This window comes from Moschus berezovskii, chromosome 17 (assembly GCF_049115385.1).
Source record: "Moschus berezovskii isolate FMDL1 chromosome 17, NW_MosBer_1.0, whole genome shotgun sequence".
Classification (NCBI taxonomy): domain Eukaryota; kingdom Metazoa; phylum Chordata; class Mammalia; order Artiodactyla; family Moschidae; genus Moschus; species Moschus berezovskii.
Window position 1 is genome coordinate 60720553 of NC_142476.1, and position 19932 is coordinate 60740484.

A 19932-nucleotide genomic window follows, 5' to 3' on the forward strand; every position below is an offset into this window, starting at 1 on the left:
CCCTACCTGTTAGTAACAGATATGAATCATACATCTGCCTTCAACTTTGGACGACCTGCCTCATTACCTGGAGGATCCTTTGGGCCCCCAGACTTGCACTGTAGCCATCAGAGCCCCATTCTCAGCTAGGACAAAGTAGTGATGCCGGCCATTTAGAATGGGGAGAAGAAATGAAGCTATGGCCCTAGTTTCTGAATCAGATATATGGCAAAAATATATTCATTCTGTGCTTAGTCACTCAGTCGTGTCTGACTCTTTGTGACCTCATGGACTGTAGACCTCCAGGCTCCTCTGTCCATGGGGATTCTCCAGGCAAGGATACTGAAGTGGGTTGCCATGCCCTCCTCCAGGGGATCTTCTCAACCCAGGGATTGAACCCAGGTCTCCTGCATTGCAGGCGGATTCTTTACCAGCTGAGCTACCAGGAAAGCCAGTATTCATTCTACTAGGTTATTTTGACAATTCATCAAGCATCTACAGTGTATTAAGTGATATTGTATGCATTGAGGCCGTGCACTATTTATGATAGTACATCAGTTAAAGTGTGCGTGCTAAGTCGCTTCAGTCATGTCCAACTCTTCAACTTCATGGACTGTAGCCTGCCAGGCTCCTCTGTCCATGGGATTCTTCAAACAAGAATGCTGGAGTGGGTTGCCATGCCCTCCCCCAAGGGGATCTTCTTGACCCAGGGATTGAACCCATGTCTCTTAGATCTTCTGCATTGGCATGTGGGTTCTTTACCACTAGTGCCACTAAAAGCCATATTATAAAATACATTTAAGAAAGAGGTAAGAAGTTCCGGTAAGTTGTCTGAATATGCCTTCTCTGTCATAGATTCTTATTTACTGCCACAACTCTCCAAATGTCTAGAATTTGGCAGAAACAAATATATCATATTGTTCATCTAAGAGGTTTAGTTATTCAAACTACATCTTTATAATCGTCATTTATTGCATGGCTTTGAAGTTGGTGCCCTAAGGATTTAGTATAGAGAAGTTCCAGGAATGCATTAGAAACCTAAGGAAAAACTCCCATTGTGACTAATTAATATCCTCAGTTTTGGGAATAGCAGCCCATCTTTTGACCATAATATAAAATTTGAGCTGTGTATTGAAAACTGTGCCAAGAGATACCAATAAGCTCTGTGTGGATGAGGCTTCATCAGCTCTTGTGATTAACTTTTTGCAGTAAAGGAGATAGTAGTCTCTTCTTTGTATAGCCCAGAAAATGCCTGCAAGCCTTCCAACTTCTGGCTAATTCAACCTCTACCCACTCAAGGGAAATGGATAAATCCACAGCCTACATCTCTTCCCACTGTGGACTCCTTGACAATCAAATTCTGAAAAAGCGAACCTCCCTGCATGATTTCTTGCTGGAATAATGAAACCTATCTCAGCCCCTGCTTGACAATTTTCTTCAGAAAAGGAGAATAGCCACGTTCAAAAACCTGTACAACTTGACCTTTCCAAAAACGAGAGGTTTTTCCTCACCAAAGTGATTCATTTGAACCTATAATTTGTAAATGAAAAGCCCCAATGAAAAGAACTAAGTGACTATTCCTCTGAAAGCTTTTTGGATGAGCTGGAATTGCCCTTTGGCATTAAATCCCCTCTTCCAGACCCATTTAAAGACCCATTTCGCATGGTCTTAGAACCATGGGTAGTGTGCAAAAGCAATAACCTTAGCAAAGCTACCAATTTTGGAGTATTTGCTAGGTATAAGCCTACTCTGTACAAGTATTCTCTTTTCATCTTCACACCAGCCCTAGAGGTAAATGCTATTATTTTTACCATTTTATTGATGAGGACCCTGAGAACACAGAAAAATGAAGCAAATTGGTCCCGACCCGCTCCACATCCTCTTCCATTACCACCACCACTATCATTATTATCACCACCAATATCATCTAGTGCCTACTATGTGCCTATATTCAGTTCTTTATTTTTTTAAAGCTCATTTCGTCTTCATGACAGTTCCATGGAGCCAGCACTACTAATTGACCAAAGGAGGTTTGCTCCAGATTTCCTTTGTCATGGCAGCCAGGAACATGCAGAAGCAGATAACAGAAATCTCTGCAGCCACATCTGACCCAGCACTGTGAGTGGAGCTGCGAAGGGACAAAATTATAAAGAAGCAAAGTTTATGAGCTACCATGTCGCCCCTAAGTGCTCAGTGCCTCTTCCTCCCAATGAATGCCTTCCTCACCCCCTCCACGGGTACCCAGGGCCTTTGTGATATCCAAGAATGCCCAGTGTCTGCCACTCCACCCCCATCCTCCTGACTGTACCAGTGTTGAGAGTCCCCAGCACCTTGGGCCTCATTCAACTCTATGCCTACATCAAAACTGATCTGCATCTAAACCAATCATCAGGACTCTATACCTACATCAAAACTGTGGGTTCTCCCTTCATACTTGCTCTGTGGTAAGCTAATGTGCTCTCTTAGGTCAAGAGAGTGTGTGATTAGTGACTAAGTCGTGTCCAACTCTTTGCAACCCTGTGGACGGTAGCCCACCAGGGTCCATAAGATTTCCCAGGCAAGAATACTGGAGTGGGTTGCCATTTCCTTCTCCGTTAGGTCAAATTAGAATAGTAGGATCTAATAATGGTCTAACAATAGACCAGAGTTCTCTCTCTGTCCAACCTTACCAATAGTTGAATTGTCTGGTTTCAAAAAATTTTGGCCATCTGCGCGGTACTTGATGGCATATCATTATAATTTTAATTTGCATCTTCCTGATTACTAATAAGGTTGAATATCTTCTCATGTTTGTTAGTTCTTCCTTTTTGTATAACTCTTATTCATATCTTTTACTTATTTTTCTATAGAGTTGTTGAGCTTTTGCTTATCAATTCCTAGGGATACTTTGTGAACTCTGGGTTCTTCTATTTTGCAAATAATTTCTCCTTGCATCATTGATCGAATCCCCACCCATCTCTAGTGCTCCTTTGGTCATATAATATAGGTCAAATATGTAGGCGTCTGTCTCTGGACTCTCTATCCTCTGCCAAGACCAAACTGTCTTAATTATTTGGGTTTTTGTAACTTTTTTATAGTGTGTTCTTCATTGTATGGATTTCTACTCTTTGCTATTTCTTTCCTTCTACTTTATTTTTAAATTATTTTGCTATTCTTCAGCTTCCATCTTAAGATGGCTACTTAGCTTAACAATTTTCACTCTTATTTTATGATATAAGCATTTAATTCTTTACATCATCCACTGAGTACTGCTTTGTCTCTTTCCTCAAGTTTTGATAGTGATGATTATTTTCATTGTTATTAGTTCAAAATGTTTTGTTTTTTATTAAAATTACTTTTTTTACCTGCGAGTTATTTAGAATTATTTACTGATTTACACAGTTATTTGGAATCAGTTTGTTCCTTTTGAGGCTTGCTTTTAATCATCTCTGGGGCAGGTGCAGAGCATTTGGGCTAATTTGACCATTAGTTGAGGACCCTAGGGCTTACTGGGTGGTGGTATTGGTAAAGAACACTCCTGCCAATGCAGGAGATGTAAGAAATCCCTGCGTTGGGAAGATCCCCTGGAGGAGGGCACAGCAACCCACTCCAGTATTCTTGCTTGGAGAATCCCATGGACAGAGGAGCCTGGTCAGGGTTGGGGCGCTACAGTATAGGATCACACAGAGTCAGACATAACTGAAGCAGCGCAGTAGCACAGAGGACCCTAACATTCTTCTTCTTATTGGCCCTTTCTGAGCAGTCTGTCCAGTGCTCCATGCATTAGTAAATCTTTCCACTCTGCTTGAGCACAAATTAGTCCCAACTTCACATGAGAAACTCTTCTCTCTCTTTCTTTCCAACATGCCTCTTTCTTTCTTTCTGTATTTTTCCCTGAAAATTTTAGCTGCCTTGTCCTCCCCAAATTCCAAATTTTGTCTCCTCAATTCAGCAAGGTCACTGTCTGGTTCTGTTTGAGCACCTCTGTTCTGTGGCCTGAAAGTTCTCTCTGGACAGTGAACTGGGCAAGTTCAGGTTCTACCTCATTTGTTTCCTTTCTCTCAAAGGTTCCTTTCTGCTGTTGCCCATTGCCTGGTATCCAAAATCAATTTTTCCCTAATATTCCGTTTGATTTTCTCATTGTTAAGAGTGGAGGATAAATCCAGGTCCTATTTTTCCAACATGGCCAGAAGTGGAAATTGGTCATTCCTAATATTTTTTTCCCTTAATTTATTTTATTTCATTAAACATCTTAATCCATTTTCTGCTGTTTGTTTGTAAGCTACGTTTGAACATCTCCTTCTGCCATATGTTGTTTCTGCTGCATCTTTCTCAAGATGCCTTGTTTCTTTGTATGTTTATTTTTGCCCAGGGGCAACTCATTTTCTTTGGCATTTTATTTGTGAGAACTCTTTGAGACCTGGGATAAAGATGGTTTACTTTAGCATTTGTATTTATTTCTACTCAATGCCTGGGATTACTACCAGTTGAGGATACTATAAATAATCTTCTCAGCTTGAAACATTTTGGGCCACCCAGGTACTGAGAATTAAGACTGCAAACCTATGTTAATTCTGCCTTTGGTTCCAAATTCTGGGGATAATTTCTTTCTTCTTTTCTCAGTGCCATATTTCAAGACTTATTTCTTGTGTATGTAAGGGGCCAATTGTTGTGGATGGGGATTGTCCCATTAAAATCTTCAAGTTGGGCAGGCATTGGGCTTTTATATTGTTATCCATGCCCTTCGAGGCCATATAAAGCTAAGTTTGAATGTCACTTAGTTTGGTAGATATCTTCAGGGTAAAAGCAAACTTCAGTTCTGCCTACTTCTCTTGAGTCCCCAAATTTGTATATACTTTTTTGCCTAAAATTTTTTTACTCTTTTATAAGCTCACCAATGCATTTAGTAAGATTTGTGAAAATATCTTATCCATACTGTTTAATTATACTTGATAGGAAGGTCTTTTCAGATTACCATATTGCTTTTAGGGGGCTACTTTTCTATGTTTTACTGTTATACATCTCTTACTGTTCTAAATTATAAGTAACAGAACCACAAAATTTACTATCCAAACAGACACTTCTGAGAGTGAAAAATGGGTACTCAATGCTATTAACTATCTGAAGTTAGATTAGTCAATCCATAAAATATATCTATTGAAAAATCACCCTCAAAAATAAAATATTTTCTGATAAAAAATTTAATGTGCACCAAAGTAAAAAAATCTTTCTGTTGTTTGCCCAGATGGTAAAATAAGCAGAATAACTGTTCTTGATACAGCTTTTTGTATTTAGGTCACCTTCACCAAGTCTATGCCTAAGGTCATGTCATTGGTATTTTTCTTAAGATTCTTTTTTTTTTTTTTCTAGCATTATCTTAGAGCCTCAGCATTTTGCTTCTTTAGTTATCTGCCTACCTAAATATTTATGTACATACATTTCTTAACATAAAACTATCTATACATTACAGCCTCTATTTCTCTTGATAGAATATCATAGTCAAGTGCAAAAGTATTACATAACAACCAACTATAAGTTCATTTCAGTAGAATGAGTTTCTCAATTCATAAGAATTTCGGTGCTAAAGTTTCAGAAGATCTGTCTCAAGATCAATTTTGGAGCACAATTATAGAATTTTATATTGCTTGTTTCTTGCTGTCAGATATTCGTTTAGTTCCTTCCTTGCTTTGGCAGGAATGTATTTCATTCCTCCCTATTTGCAAGTGTTGTCTTATTTAATAATTGCAACTCTACAAATTTCAGAGGTTGAGATTTCTGTATTTATTTCATTTGTTGAACACTTGCTTATGGATTTATGACTTTATTTTGAACAAAGTACAATCAGAATTTAGAAGACCTGTTTCTAAGACTCCTATGCTTTTTTGTAGGACACTTAGGTGAATTTATATAGCATAAAAAACCTGTCTGATGTCAGCAATTTCATATCATTTAAGCTAGTTCTTTAAAGTCACAAACATTTCTCAAATCCAATCGGTCGCAGGCAGCAAAAGACAAAACTACTTACTTCCCTGATGTAATCATTAGGGTTTTTTTTCCATATAAACTTTTCTTATTGTTGTTTAGCCACTAAATCATGTTGACCTCTTTGAGACCCCGTGAATTGTGGCACGCTGGGCTTCTCTGTCCATGGGATTTCCCAGGCAAGAATACTGGAGTGGTTTGCTATTTCCTTCTCTAGGGGATCTTCCTGACCAAGGGACTGAACCCTGGACTCTGCATTGCAGGCAGATTCTTTACCACTGAGCCACCAGGAAAGCCCTATGTAAGATTTATCATAACATTTTTGTAGCTCAGTTACTCTAACTCTTCATATGTAAATTTTGCTAATTTTGACATCTACAGCTTATATTTCTCTGGGTATAAATAGAAGTCTGTTTGAGCACAGTCACAAATTATGTGTGTGCAATAACCAATCACAGTTGCCTTTCAGCATAAGTCTTTCCATTTTCTAGGAACATTATGTCTTAAAGTGTAAACTCTTTTCACTGCTTGTATCAAACATGTTGCAAGATGGAACCAAGGGAGCAGAGAGGGAAGGTCTCCCCAACTCTTCCTATCTCCTTTTATTACAGTCTTTATAATAATGCTGTTTTTTAAAACTTGAAAAATTGAGGACAAAATAAACCAAATAGATGCAGGATAGTAGGCATAACCTGAGACATTCTGGGTAAACAAGAACCTATGTTCAGCCTAGGGCTTCCCTGGTGGCTCAGAGGTAGAAAACCTGCCTGCCAATGCAGAAGGTGCTGGTTGGATCCCAGGGTCAGGAAGATCCCTTGAAACAGGAAAAAGTAACCAATTCCAGTATTCTGGGAAATCCAACGGACAGAGGAGCCTGGCAGGCTACAGTCCTTGGGTTCCCAAGAGGGGGACACGACTTAGCAACTAAACAACAAAAATGTTCAGCCCAATTTCAGCCTTACAGATATATCTCATCTGTGTTTGCAATTCCAGGGCTAGCTGAGGGCCTCCTTATATCCTAGGTTCTTTAATTCCTTTTTTTTTTTTTTTCGGTTGTGCTGAGCAGCATGTAGAATCTTAATTCCCCAACCAGGGATCGAACCTGTACCTCCTGCAGTGGAAGCGCAAAGTCTTAACCACTAGACCACCAAGGAAGTCCCTATCCTCGGTTCTTAATACATGCTTGTTGGGTCAACTACCCCAAAATAGCCTATTTGCTTGGCTAAGACTTTCTTTGTATTAATGCAGAGGAATGAGGATGGACAGGTTCTTTGTAACAAGACCTCTGACCTCCTACCACACAGGAAGCTGCTTCCTCTGCTAAGACTTAACTGCAAGCAGATGACCCCTTGTTGCTATTTTGGAGCATTTTTTCCAAAAGACCACATGTATTGAACTCTACAAGCTGGCTCTATTGAACCCATACACACTACTGAGGCCAAACTTTCTTTTTTTGTTCTGAGACCTTCAAACTATGTGGACTCAGTCTAAGAAGAACCCTGAGGTTGTAACACAGACATAGTTTGCAGACTGACCTGGCTTGACTTAGCTACAGTCTTGACTGAAATCGAAGGCATCTTGGTGGTTCCAGCTGTTCCTCTCTGGGGACTGTTGTCCATATTTCTCAAGATGGGCCTGACAGCGACTTTGGTATACATGTCTCTCCTGTGATCTACCCTTGAAGACTGAGCTGTGCACACCCATGTAGGCCATGGCTTGTGCTCCAGAACACTTGGAGGGGCTGGAGGAGTCTCTCTGCTGTTATGCAAGTGAGACTGTGAGCCTCATACTCAGCATTTGGCACCCGTTCTAGGCCAAGGCAGTGTCTACCTTGGTTGTATTCTGACTTTGAGTTTTTGGTTTTTTTTTTAAAGGTAATGCTTTGTATTACAGGATGCTCAGGGCCGGTATGCAGGGATGACCCAGAGGGAGGATAAGGGGAGGAGGGAGGTGGGATGGGGGTTCGGGAAGGGGAACTCATGTACACCCGAGGCGGATTCATGTCAATGTATGGCAAAACCAACCAAAATAATATTGTAAAATAATTAGCCTCCAATAAAAAATAAATAAATAAAAGGTTATATCTTCAAAAAGAAAATAAAGGTAATGCTTTGGAAGTTAGGAAGTTAAGGAGGTAGGAAGCTGGCAGATCTCAGCTGGGCACTATATTAGAAATTATTTCTGCCCATCTTAGGGAGTTCTCCAGGAAACAGGCATCATTAGTGGCATTTGGACCATCCATCTAGCCCACCAGGAGTGTTTCCTAGCACTTTGGGAAAACTCTGAGATGTTTTCAAAATCAAAAAGTGGAGATGGGGTGGGGGGCAAAGAAGTGTCATAGGACATTGTGATTGATTCCTCTTTTACAAGCCTCTTGTCGCTGGCAGGACTTTGAGAAACTGCCCACTCAGAGATCTCTCAGGAATGACAGTGACTAGACTCTGAACTCAGACCACATTTATGCCATTAAAAAATGAACAGCTATTTGAGATTGAACTTATCAACTTAAAAGATGCAGAATCTGTGCTGCAATAGCCCTTTATAAACAAAGTGTCACTAGAAAAATCAAATGTTTCTTAATTCTTTTTCAAGAAATGCATAATTCTTTCATGGCTTTCATGTTGTTCCCCAATAAGATTTCATGTATGAATTGTGACCTTGTGTAACATTTTTTCTCAGACTTGGACCAGTAATGGAAACCATTTTTAAACTTAATTTCCTTTTAATTCCTTCCAATTACTAGGCACTGGTCTTTGTGCCAAGAGCCAATCCAATTGGTACATTTTGTGAAGACTGTGGAATCATGTTTCTTTAAACCACACATGATACCCAGAAGGCATTCTAACAGAGCTTCCCTCATCACTGTCCTTAAAGTTAGTTATTCTTGATTTCAAAAGAAGTTTATCCCAGGGCAGTCCATGGCACATGTGCGTAACAATAGTCTTTCAAGTTTTCCCCATCTGCTGGCTGGTTAGTGGTCTCCAAGTAACAAGGACCATATTGGATTAAGTATTTTAAGCACAAAATAGCATAAGAAATCATTGGTAACTCTTATTGGCAGGCTTATCACAGGAATACCAAATATGGGAATGCTTTTGAATCACAGATGCCAAAAAATGTTATGTTAAAATCTGAGACTTATAAAGGGTTAGTAACTTTTGTACATCAAAAGATATTCTCAAAAGATTGAAAAACACCCTGGGAGATGGGAGAAACTATTTGCAGATCATATATCTAATGAAGGATTAATTTCCAAAATATATAAAGAATTCCTAGAGTGTCCTGGTAGCTTCCCTTGTAGCTCAGTCATTAAAGAATCTGCCTGCAATGCAGGAGAGCAGGGTTCGATCCCTGGGTCAGGAAGATCCCCTCAAGAAGGAAATGGCAACCCACTCCAGTGTTCTTGCCTAGAGAATCCCGTGGACAGAGGAGCCTGGTGGGCTGCTGTCCATGGGGTCACACAGAGTCAGACACGACTGAAGCAACTTAGCATACGTGCATGGATTGGAGAAGGAAATGGCAACTCACTCCATTATTCTGGCCTGGAGAATCCCAGGGACAGAGGAGCCTGATAAACTGCCATCTATGGGGTCGCACAGAGTCGGACACGACTGAAGTGACTTAGCAGCAGAAGCAACCAGTATTCTTCTTGGAAAATCCAATGGCCAGAGGAGCCTGGCAGGCTACAGTCCATGGGGTCGCAAGAGTCGGACACAGTTAAGCGACTGAACCACCAGAGTTCAACAACAAAAATTCAATTCAATTCAAAAATGGGCAAGAGGCTTGAACAGATATTTCTCCAAAGAAGATATACAAATGACCTATAAGGGCATGAAAAGATGCTCTATATCAGTGGTCCCCAATCTTTTTGGCACCAGGGACTGGTTTTGTGGAAGATGATTTTTCCATGGACTAGGATGGGAGTCGGGGGAATGGTTTCAGAATGATTCAAGCACATTATAATTAGTGTTCACTTTATTCCTATTATTGTTACATCAGCTCCATCTCAGATCATCAGGCATTAGATCACGGAGGTTGGGGACCCCTGCTCTACATCATTAGTCATTCAGTTCAGTGCAGTTCAGTCCAGTCGCTCAGTCGTGTCCGACTCTCCGCGACCCCATGAATCACAGCACACCAGGCCTCCCTGTCCATCACCAACTCCCAGAGTTCACTCAAACTCATGTCCATCGAGTCGGTGATGCCATCCAGCCATCTCACTCTCTGTCGTCCCCTTCTCCTCCCGCCCCCAATCCCTCCCAGCATCAGACTCTTTTCCAGTGAGTCAACTCGTTGCATGAGGTGGCCAAAGTATTGGAGTTTCAGCTTCAGCATCAGTCCTTCCAGTGAACACCCAGGATTGATCTCCTTTAGAATGGACTGGTTGGATCTCCTTGCAGTCCAAGGGACTCTCAAGAGTCTTCTCCAGCACCACAGTTCAAAAGCATCAATTCTTCGGCGATCAGCTTTCTTCACAGTCCAACTCTCACATCCATACATGACCACGGGAAAAACCATAGCCTGGACTAGAAGGACCTTGGTTGGCAAAGTAATGTCTCTGCTTTTTAATATGCTATCTAGGTTGGCCATAACTTTCCTTCCAAGGAATAAGCATCTTTTAATTTCATGGCTGCAATCACCATCTGTAGTGATTTTGGAGCCCCAGAAAATGAAGTCTGACACTGTTTCCACTGTTTCCCCATCTATTTCCCATGAAGTGATGGGACCAGATGCCATGATCTTAGACAAGTACAAATAAAACCATAATGAAATATCAGTTCACATCTATTAGGAATTTCAGTTCAGTTCAGTTGCTCAGTCGTGTCCGACTCTTTGCAACCCTGAAGAGTTGACTGCAACACGCCAGGCTTCTCTGTCCATCACCAATTCCTGGCATTTACTCAAGTTCATGTCCATTGAATCAGTGATGCCATCCAACTATCTAATCCTCTGTTGTCCTCTTCTCCTCCTGCCTTCAATTTTTCCCAGCATCAGGATCTTTTCAAATGAGTCCATTCAGGAAAGCTATTATCAAAAAATGGAATATGAGTATTGGCAGGAATGTGGAGAAATTGAAACCTCTGTGCATTGCTGGGAGAAATGTAAAATGGTTCAGCTACTACAGAAAACAGTTTGGCAGTTCCTCAAAAAGTTAAACATAAAATTGCCATATTATCCAGCACTTCCACTCCTAGGTATATACTCAAGAAAATTGAAAGCAGACTTGAACAGACACTTGTACACCCATGTTCCTGGCAGCATTCTTCATACAGCAACAATGCAAGTAAGTGTTCAGCAAGAGATGAATAGAAAATATGGTATATCCACACAATGGAATATTATTCAACTGAACCATACACTAAATTTAAAGTTTATGGTTAAAATAAAATAGTGACTTTCATGTTAAGTATATTTAACCACAGTTTAAAAAAAAAAAAAAGGAAAAGTAAGCAGTTTTCAAGGACACAAGTCCTTGAGGGTTTCTACTACATTAGACCTTCCTTTTTTTCCTTAATAATTAATGGGGTAATAATTTGTGCATTGAGTTGTAAATGGAAGAATTTCCATGGACAGGAATAAAGTAAAGGTCTTTGCAGGCTGAAAGTTGGGATGAACACAGATGCAGGAGAGACATAAACATCTGCCCTTGTTCCAGAAATAGTGGGGTGGGACAGTGTCCACAGTGCAGAAAGGCACCTTAGGATATTTTGCAGCTTCCTCCTCAGGGGGCTGCCCAAGTTATCTGGTTCAAAGCCCCCAAGTTATCTTTATTGTAATCTTTTACATGGTAAGGAGGAAGCCTCCTAAATTTTCAATCAGTAAAGTAACAGATGGATTAGAGCTGTGGTTATGCCAGTCAGCCACTCACAGGGTGAGCACTTCAGGGCTGCTGTTTGGTGAGTGATGAACTTTGTGGCAGTGGCACTTCACTCTTCCTCCTGAGGCCACTTTCAGCATTCCCGAGTCTTGGAAAGGCCATTGGCTAGGATTAGGGAGCAAGGTTGGAAGAAGAGGGCACAAATGGCTCATCCTGACCTTGACAATCAGAATCCTGTTTTAAGCTCCATGCTACTGCCTTTAAAAAGCCATTGCACAGGGAGAGAGATGAGCTTGAGAACACAGGGGGGACACGTTTCATCATCTAGTCCATCCTCCCAAGTACTGGTGTGAATCCCTCCCAACAGGGTGATGTTCTGTACCCCTGGCTTCACATAGTGATTCAGCTTATGTCACCTCTCTTGGAAGGTTATTCTATAACACGAGGGGTGCCCGCTGGCATGCAGTCTGATGAGCAGAGAGAGATTAGACCTTCCTTTGTGTGCGCATGATCAGAACATAGTCAAGTGAAGGCAAACAAGATGACAGCTAGGGCTCAAATTTGCATTTTCTCTGCTCATTTTGTTTTGATAGAAAGAAAGCATGGAATTGCCTAAATTGAACTCAGGAGACTGGAAATAGTCATGATTGTAATGAAGTGTAATTGTCAAGCCCAGACTCTTTATCTCATGTTATTTAACCTCTTTTTGGCCTTTCCAAGGAATGTGGTAGAAGAAGGGTTCATATGGGTTTCCAGAGCTGGAAAATAAAAGCCCCATAATTCACCTAGTACCCACATTGCTCTGTCATCTTTGTGTTTTGTTAGAGAGTCAGTTAAAAAAAGTCGATGAGACCCTTCCAGATGTTTCCCTGACTTTTTTTTTTTTTTGGTAAACATTTCTTTTGAAAGAACTCTAAATACACTTGCAGATTTTCAAAGCCCAGATTTTGCACAGTTCTAATGTCAACGCTGAAGGGCGATCACAGACTGAGCCATAGAAAGAGGCACCATCAAAATACCACATCAAACGTAAGCTTCATGTAAGTTTCTTGCCTGAAATAAACATTAAAACCTCATGAAAAAGCATAATAATGTTCTAAAAATATAGGTTTATCACTAAGGTGATATAGGAAGCTTAGGGATGGTATGGTGGGAAGGCAGTAGAAAAGATTTGATAGAAGGCACTAGACAAAAATAGGATTTTATTATATCAAGAATTCCATTTGTAACTTTCATTTTCTTTCTTCTTGAGAATTCTTTGAGAATCTATGGAGAAGAACAAGGGTGAGCAGAAATCAGGGGAGAAGCTCTGGGTTACCATGACAACGTGACTCTTGACTCCATTTCTATCACCCATCTTTGCTTTTTGGATTACTGCAGAGATCTTTGACATTGGAATTAACACATCCTCTAAATCCGAGGATAATTTAAAGCTGAAGAATAGCAAAGTCTCTAAATAGTACAATGAGCTCATCTTTACTCAAAAGATGTGTAATGGTCATAATGCAACATAATTGAGATAGTTCTTTATCTCTCCCCCAGTAAAGCTGTCATAAACCACTGCAAAGGCTCTATAAAAAGTGACAGGGCTATAGAAATGTCTATAGTAAAGCATCGATAAATTTGTAAAAGAAAGTAAAACTTAATGTGAAAAATGTCAGAGTAGTATTTATAATCTAAATTTCAGTAACAATATAAACATGATTATTACTCCTATTCTGGGCCTGCAGGTGGATTAAATAATGAGCATGCATCCATACAGACCAGTCTGCAGAGTTCAGTAACTGCTTAATAAGCCATTGAGCACTTCTTTATAATATCTTAAACTTCACTACCACACTCTATTTTTGCTGGTCTGCTAATTCAGGGGAAATCTATGGACCTATTATTTTCTATTTGTCTGTGCATGCCTGCATGTGTGCTCAGTCACTCAGTTGTGTCTGACTCTTTACAAGCCCATGGACTGCAACCCACCAGGCTTCTCTGTCCATGGGATTTTCCAGGCAAGATTACTGGAGTGGGTTGCCATTTCCTACTCCAAGGGATCTTCCTGACCCAGGGATCGAACCTGTATATCCTTCATCTCCTACATTGGGCAGGCAGATTGTGTACCACTAAGCAACCTGAGAATCCTATTTGTCTGTAAGGTCTACTAATTTGCCTTCTCTAAGTTATTGTTTTTGTTTTTCAACAAAGTGATGACATTCCTAGCTCTTGATTATGCTAAACTAAGTAAAAATAAATATAGGCTCTTTCCCTTCTGTCCTGGAGCCAAGTCATAAACATTGTTTGGATTACTGTGAAGAAAGGTCGAAATAAAAAGAAAGATCAAATTGAAAGCCTAACTCCTGCCCTCGATGGTCTTGAAAGCCTAACTTCTGCCCTCGATGGTCTTGGAATCCTGTTGAAAAGAGCTTCCTGGCATTGACCAAACTGTGAGGTTTGAGGACACAGTCCTTGAACTGCCAAGCCTGCCCAAGACTTCTGACACCAACAGTAAGGAGTTAGGATCCAACTACAAAATTAGAGGAAGAGTCCAGAAAAGACTACTCTCACTTCTGACACCAACCGCACGTTTAGAGGTTCCCAAAATCACCTCCAGGTCTGGTAATTCACTAGAAGGACTCAAAGACTTGCTGAAAGTACTCACAGCTACATCTTGTTACAGAGGATACAGATTAAAAGCATACAAAGGAAGAGATGCAGGGGGCAGAGTTTGGGGAGAGAGGGGTTTCAAACATGAAGCCTCCATTGTCTTCCCCTATAATGTGTTACCCTCCCAGTTGTCAATGTGTGACAATATGCACTGAGTTTTGGTATGCAGTTTTTCCTGGGGCTTCATCACAGAGACATGATGGATTAATTTCTAGCCTGGCTGAACTTGGTCTCTAAGTTGACTGATACCACATGACCCAAGGCCTCTGAAGTAAATCACGTGATTGATCTTCCAGGCATGGCCAGCTCCCACCTTAAGACTATTGGGTGTGGCTGTATGATCTGGTGTGACCAGTCCCTACTCTCCACAGAGGTAGCCCTAGCAGATACAATACAGATTCCTTCCCAAAAGCTGAGGTTAAAGCTAGATCTCTTTGGGTGAGGCCATATTCCTTATTGCATAGGAGTCAAGACAAGTCTGAGTGAAGAGGAAGTACTAAATTATGTGGTAGGTAGAGGGGGGCTTAGTATGAGCTTGGATGACCAACCAAATACTTGAGGAGCAATAGAAGGAACATGGACTACTCCCAAGCAAGAGAACATTTAAGGACTTGATAAGTGTCTTTTAAAATGTGAAGGGCTAGTGTGCACAAAAAGATGATCTGTGTGCCCCTTGGAAATATAGTTGAATGTCTGTGGGTTAGACATATAAAAAGGATATAAGTTCAGTATAAGAGAGAAAAATTGAGGCTATTTAAAAATATTACCCAGGCTGCCTTGAAATTTTCAGTCATTAAAAATATTCTGGCAGTAAGCAGATCACCTATAATAGTGGCAGTACTCTTATTAGGAAATAAAATGACCCTTAAGAATCTTTTCAGCTCTAATACTCTATGGTTCTAAAATTATTTTTCTATTTTTTATTTTATTCTCAAGAATTTTTATTGAAGTATAAGTTACATAGCATTATATTAGTTTCAGGTATCAGTCAGTTCAGCCGCTCAGTTGTGTCCAACTCTGCAGCCCCATGGACTGCAGCACACCAGGCTTCCCTATCCATCACCAACTCCCAGAGCTTGCTCAGACTCATGTCCATCGAGTCAGTGATGCCATCCAATCATCTCATCCTCTGTTGTCCCCTTCTCCTCCTGCTTTCAGTCTTTCCCAGCATCAGGGTATTTTCTAATGGGTCAGTTCTTTGTATCAAGTGACCAGAACTTTGGAGCTTCAGCATCAGTCCTTCCAATGAATATTCAGGACTGATTTCCTTTAGGACTGACTGATTTGATCTCCTTGCAGTCCAAGGGACTCTCAGAGTTTTCTCCAACACCACAGTTCAAAAGCATCAATTCTTCAGCGCTCACCCTTCTTTATGGTCCAACTCTCACATCCGTACATAATTACTGAAAAAACCATAACTTTGACTAGACCACCTTTTGTTGACAAAATAATGTCTCTGCTTTTTAATATGCTGTCTAGGTTGGTCACAGCTTTTCTTCCAAGGAACAAGCATCTTTTAATTTCACGGCTGCTGTCACCATCTGCAGTGATTTTGGAGCCCAAGAAAATAGTCTGTCACTGTTTCCATTGTTTCCCCATCTATTTGCTGTGAAGTGGCATGATCTTCATTTTTTTAATGCTGAGTTTTAAGCCAGCATTTTCATTCTTCTCTCTCATTTTCATTAGGAGGCTCTTTAGTTCCTCTTCACTTTCTGCCTTATGGGTAGTGTCATCTGCATATCTGAGGTTATTGATATTTCCTCCTGCAATTTTGATTCCAGTTTGTGCCTCATCAAATCCGGCATTTTTCATGATGTGCTCTGCATATAAGTTAAATAAGCAAGGTGACAATACAACAGGTGTACAACATAATGATTCAATATTTGTATATAAGTCAAAATGATCACCATAATAAGTCTAGTTAATGTCCACCACCATAAGTTACAAAACATTTTTTTCTTGTGATAAAACCTTTTAATATCTTCTCTCTGGTTGTTGTTTAGTCACTAAGTCATGTCCGACTCTTCTGAGACTCCATGGACTGTAGCCCGCCAGGCTCCTCTGTTCCTGGGACTTCCCAGGCAAGAATATTGGCTTGGGTTGCCATTTCCTTCTCCAGGGGATCTTCCCAACTCAGGGATCAAACCCGGGTCTCCTGCATTGCAGTGGATTCGTTACTTCTGAGCCACCAGGGAAACCTCAATCTACTCTCTTAGCAACTTTCAAATATGCAATGCAGTATTGTTACTAGTTATAGTCACCATGCTGTATATTATATCCACAAAGTTTACTTATTTACTGGAAGTTTGTACCTATTTTTCAACCTTATATCCTAGAATTAGTGAGTTTTCTAAATTGTGTTCTTATTACATGAATTACCTTTAAAATGTCTTATGTCATACCTGAGTGCTAGTCTTGAAATGAATGTATGTTTTCCTGAGCAAAATTTAGATTTAGAATATCTAGAGTAATTCAGATTCTACTCACTGAGTGATCAATGATTAGACCAGGATGGAAGTTTTTTCTTGTTCTAGATAAGAAGGAATGAGTTGTTAAGCAAATGAATAAAGTAAGAAAGTTTTCATGAAAAGCATTTAATTTATATGTGAACCTATATTTTATAGACACTTCAGGAATAGCAAATATATCTCATTAAGTGAGATTGAAGCAGATAAGGTAGGATTTTAACTTGAAACCTTCTCTTAACTCTAAATTCAAGTTACATTATATACTTCTTTTGAAAGATTCTGAGTCTGTTCCCTGTTTACAGCTGGTCTTTGTCATGAAGTGGGCTGAATTAATATGAATTTTATCTTATTCAGATAAACAGAACACTGATTCCAGGATCAAATGGATTCATGCAGCCCAGATTTCCTTAGATTTCATCTTCCTATGTGTATAAGGGTAGATGACTAAAGTCATAACTCCCATTTCCTTGGCCTTAACCCATACCTACAATGTAAACTCTCCAGTTTATATAAACTGTCTTTCTATCCAGATCATTTTTGATGTACCTCAGGAAGCTCTCATGAATGCTCGTCATGTAGTCCTGCCGGGGACAACTACTGCTTCACCTGGAATAGCCCTGTTTGGGCACCATCACTGCTCTCCTGCCTCTCACTGGGCACAGTCACCAAAGCTGTTGAGCCACCATGATGCCAGTCCTGGCTAACCAGGATGGCAAGGGGAAGAATACATCTCTCCCTGCATCAGAGGCATCCCCAAATGGTGCTGTTTGTGCTAAGGGTTCTATGTTGATGTTGTCTTTGCTGTTGTTCAGTCACTAAGTTATGTCTGACTCTGCGACCTCATGAACTGCAGAACACCAGGCTTCCCTGTCCTTCACTATCTCCCAGAATTTGCTCAGACTCATGGCCATTGAGTCAGTGATGCCATTCAACCATCTCATCCTCTGTCTGCCCTTTCTCCTCCTTCCCTCAGTCTTTCCCAGCATCAGGGTCTTTTCCAATGAGTCAGCTGTTTGCATCAGGTGGTCAAAGTACTGGAACTTTAGCTTCAGCATCAATCTTTCTAGTGAATATTCAGGGTTGATTTTCTTTAGGATTGACTGGTTTGATCTCCTTGCTGTCCAAGGGACTCTCAAAAGTCTTCTCCAGCAATATAGTTTGAAAGTATCGTAAAATTAGGGCAGAAATAAATGCAAAAGAAACAAAAGAGACCATAGCCAAAATCAACAAAGCTAAAAGCTGATTATTTGAGAAGATAAATAAAATAGACAAACCATTAGCCAGACTCATCAAGAAAAAAAGGGAGAAGAATCAAATCAACAAAATTTGAAATGAAAATGGAGAAATCACAACAGACAACACAGAAATACAAAGGATCATAAGAGAGTACTATCAGCGACTGTATGCCAATAAAATGGACAACTTGGAAGAAATGGGCAAATTCTTATAAAAGTATAATTTTCCAAAACTGAACCAGGAAGAAATAGAAAATCTTAACAGACCCACCACAAGCACAGAAATGGAAACTGTAATCAGAAATCTTCCAACAAACAAAAGCCCAGGACCAGATGGCTTCACAGCTGAATTCTACCAAAAATTTAGAGAAGAGCTAACACCTATCCTACTCAAACTCTTCCAGAAAATTGCAGAGGAAGGTAAACTTCCAAACTCATTCTATTAGGCTACCATCACTCTAATACCAAAACCAGACAAAGATGCCACAAAAAAAGAAAACTAAAGGCCAATATCACTGATGAACATAGATGCAAAAATCCTCAACAAAATTCTTGCAAACAGAATCCAACAACATATTAAAAATATCATACATCATGACCAAGTGGGCTTTATCCCAGGGATGCAAGGATTCATTAATATTCACAAATCAATCAATGCAATACACCGCACTAACAAATTGAAAGATAAAAACCATATGATTATCTCAATAGATGCAGAGAAAGCCTTTGACAAAATTCAACATCCATTTATGATAAAAACCCTCCAGAAAGCAGGCATAGAAGGAACATACCTCAACATAATAAAAACCATATATGATAAACCCACAGCAAACATTATCCTCAATGGTGAAAAATTGAAAGCATTTCTCCTAAAGTCAGGAAGAAGACAAGGATGCCCACTCTCACCACTACTATTCAACATAGTTTTGGAAGTTTTAGCCACAGCAGAGAAGAAAAAGAAATACAAGGAATCCAGATTGGAAAAGAAGAAGTAAAACTCTCACTGTTTGCAGATGACATGAACCTCTACATAAAGGAGAGGATCTGCAACCCTAAAGACTCCACCAGAAAATTACTAGAGCTAATCAATGAATATAATAAAGTTGGAGGATATAAAATTAACACACAGAAATCCCTTGCTTTCCTATACACTAACAGTGAGAAAACAGAGAAATTAAGGAAACAATTCCATTTACCATTGCAATGAAAAGAATACTTAGGAATAAATCTACCTAAAGAAACAAAAGACCTATATATATATATAAAACTATAAAACACTGATGAAAGAAATCAAAGATGACACAAATAGATGGAGAAATATACCATGTTCATGCATCAGAAGAATCAGTATAGTGAAAATGAGTATACTACCTAAATACCCATATAGATTCAATGCTATCCCTATCAAGTTGCCAATGGTATTTTTTGGAGAACTAGAACAAATAATTTCACAATTTGTATGGAAATACAAAAAGCCTTGAATAGCCAAAGCAATCTTGAGAAAGAAGAAGGGAACTGGAGGAATCAACCTGCCTGGCTTCAGGCTATACTACAAAGCAACAATCATCAAGACAGTATGGTACTGGCACAAAGACAGAAACATAGATCAATCAAACAAAATAGAAAGCCCAGAGGTAAATCCACACACCTATGGACACCTTATCTTTGACAAAGGAGGCAAGAATACACAATGGAGAAAAGACAATCTCTTTAACAAGTGGTGCTGGGAAAACTGGTCAACCACTTGTAAAAAAATGAAACTAGAACACTCCCTAACACCATACACAAAAATAAACTCAAAATGGATTAAAGATCT

General features: G+C 39.9%; 1 protein-coding gene across 3 annotated transcripts in view; it reads left to right on the plus strand.

Moving 5' to 3' along the window:
• Nucleotides 1-19932, plus strand: part of KIF26B (kinesin family member 26B) — a 531529-nt gene that overhangs the window by 472462 nt on the left and 39135 nt on the right. The window lies entirely within an intron of this gene.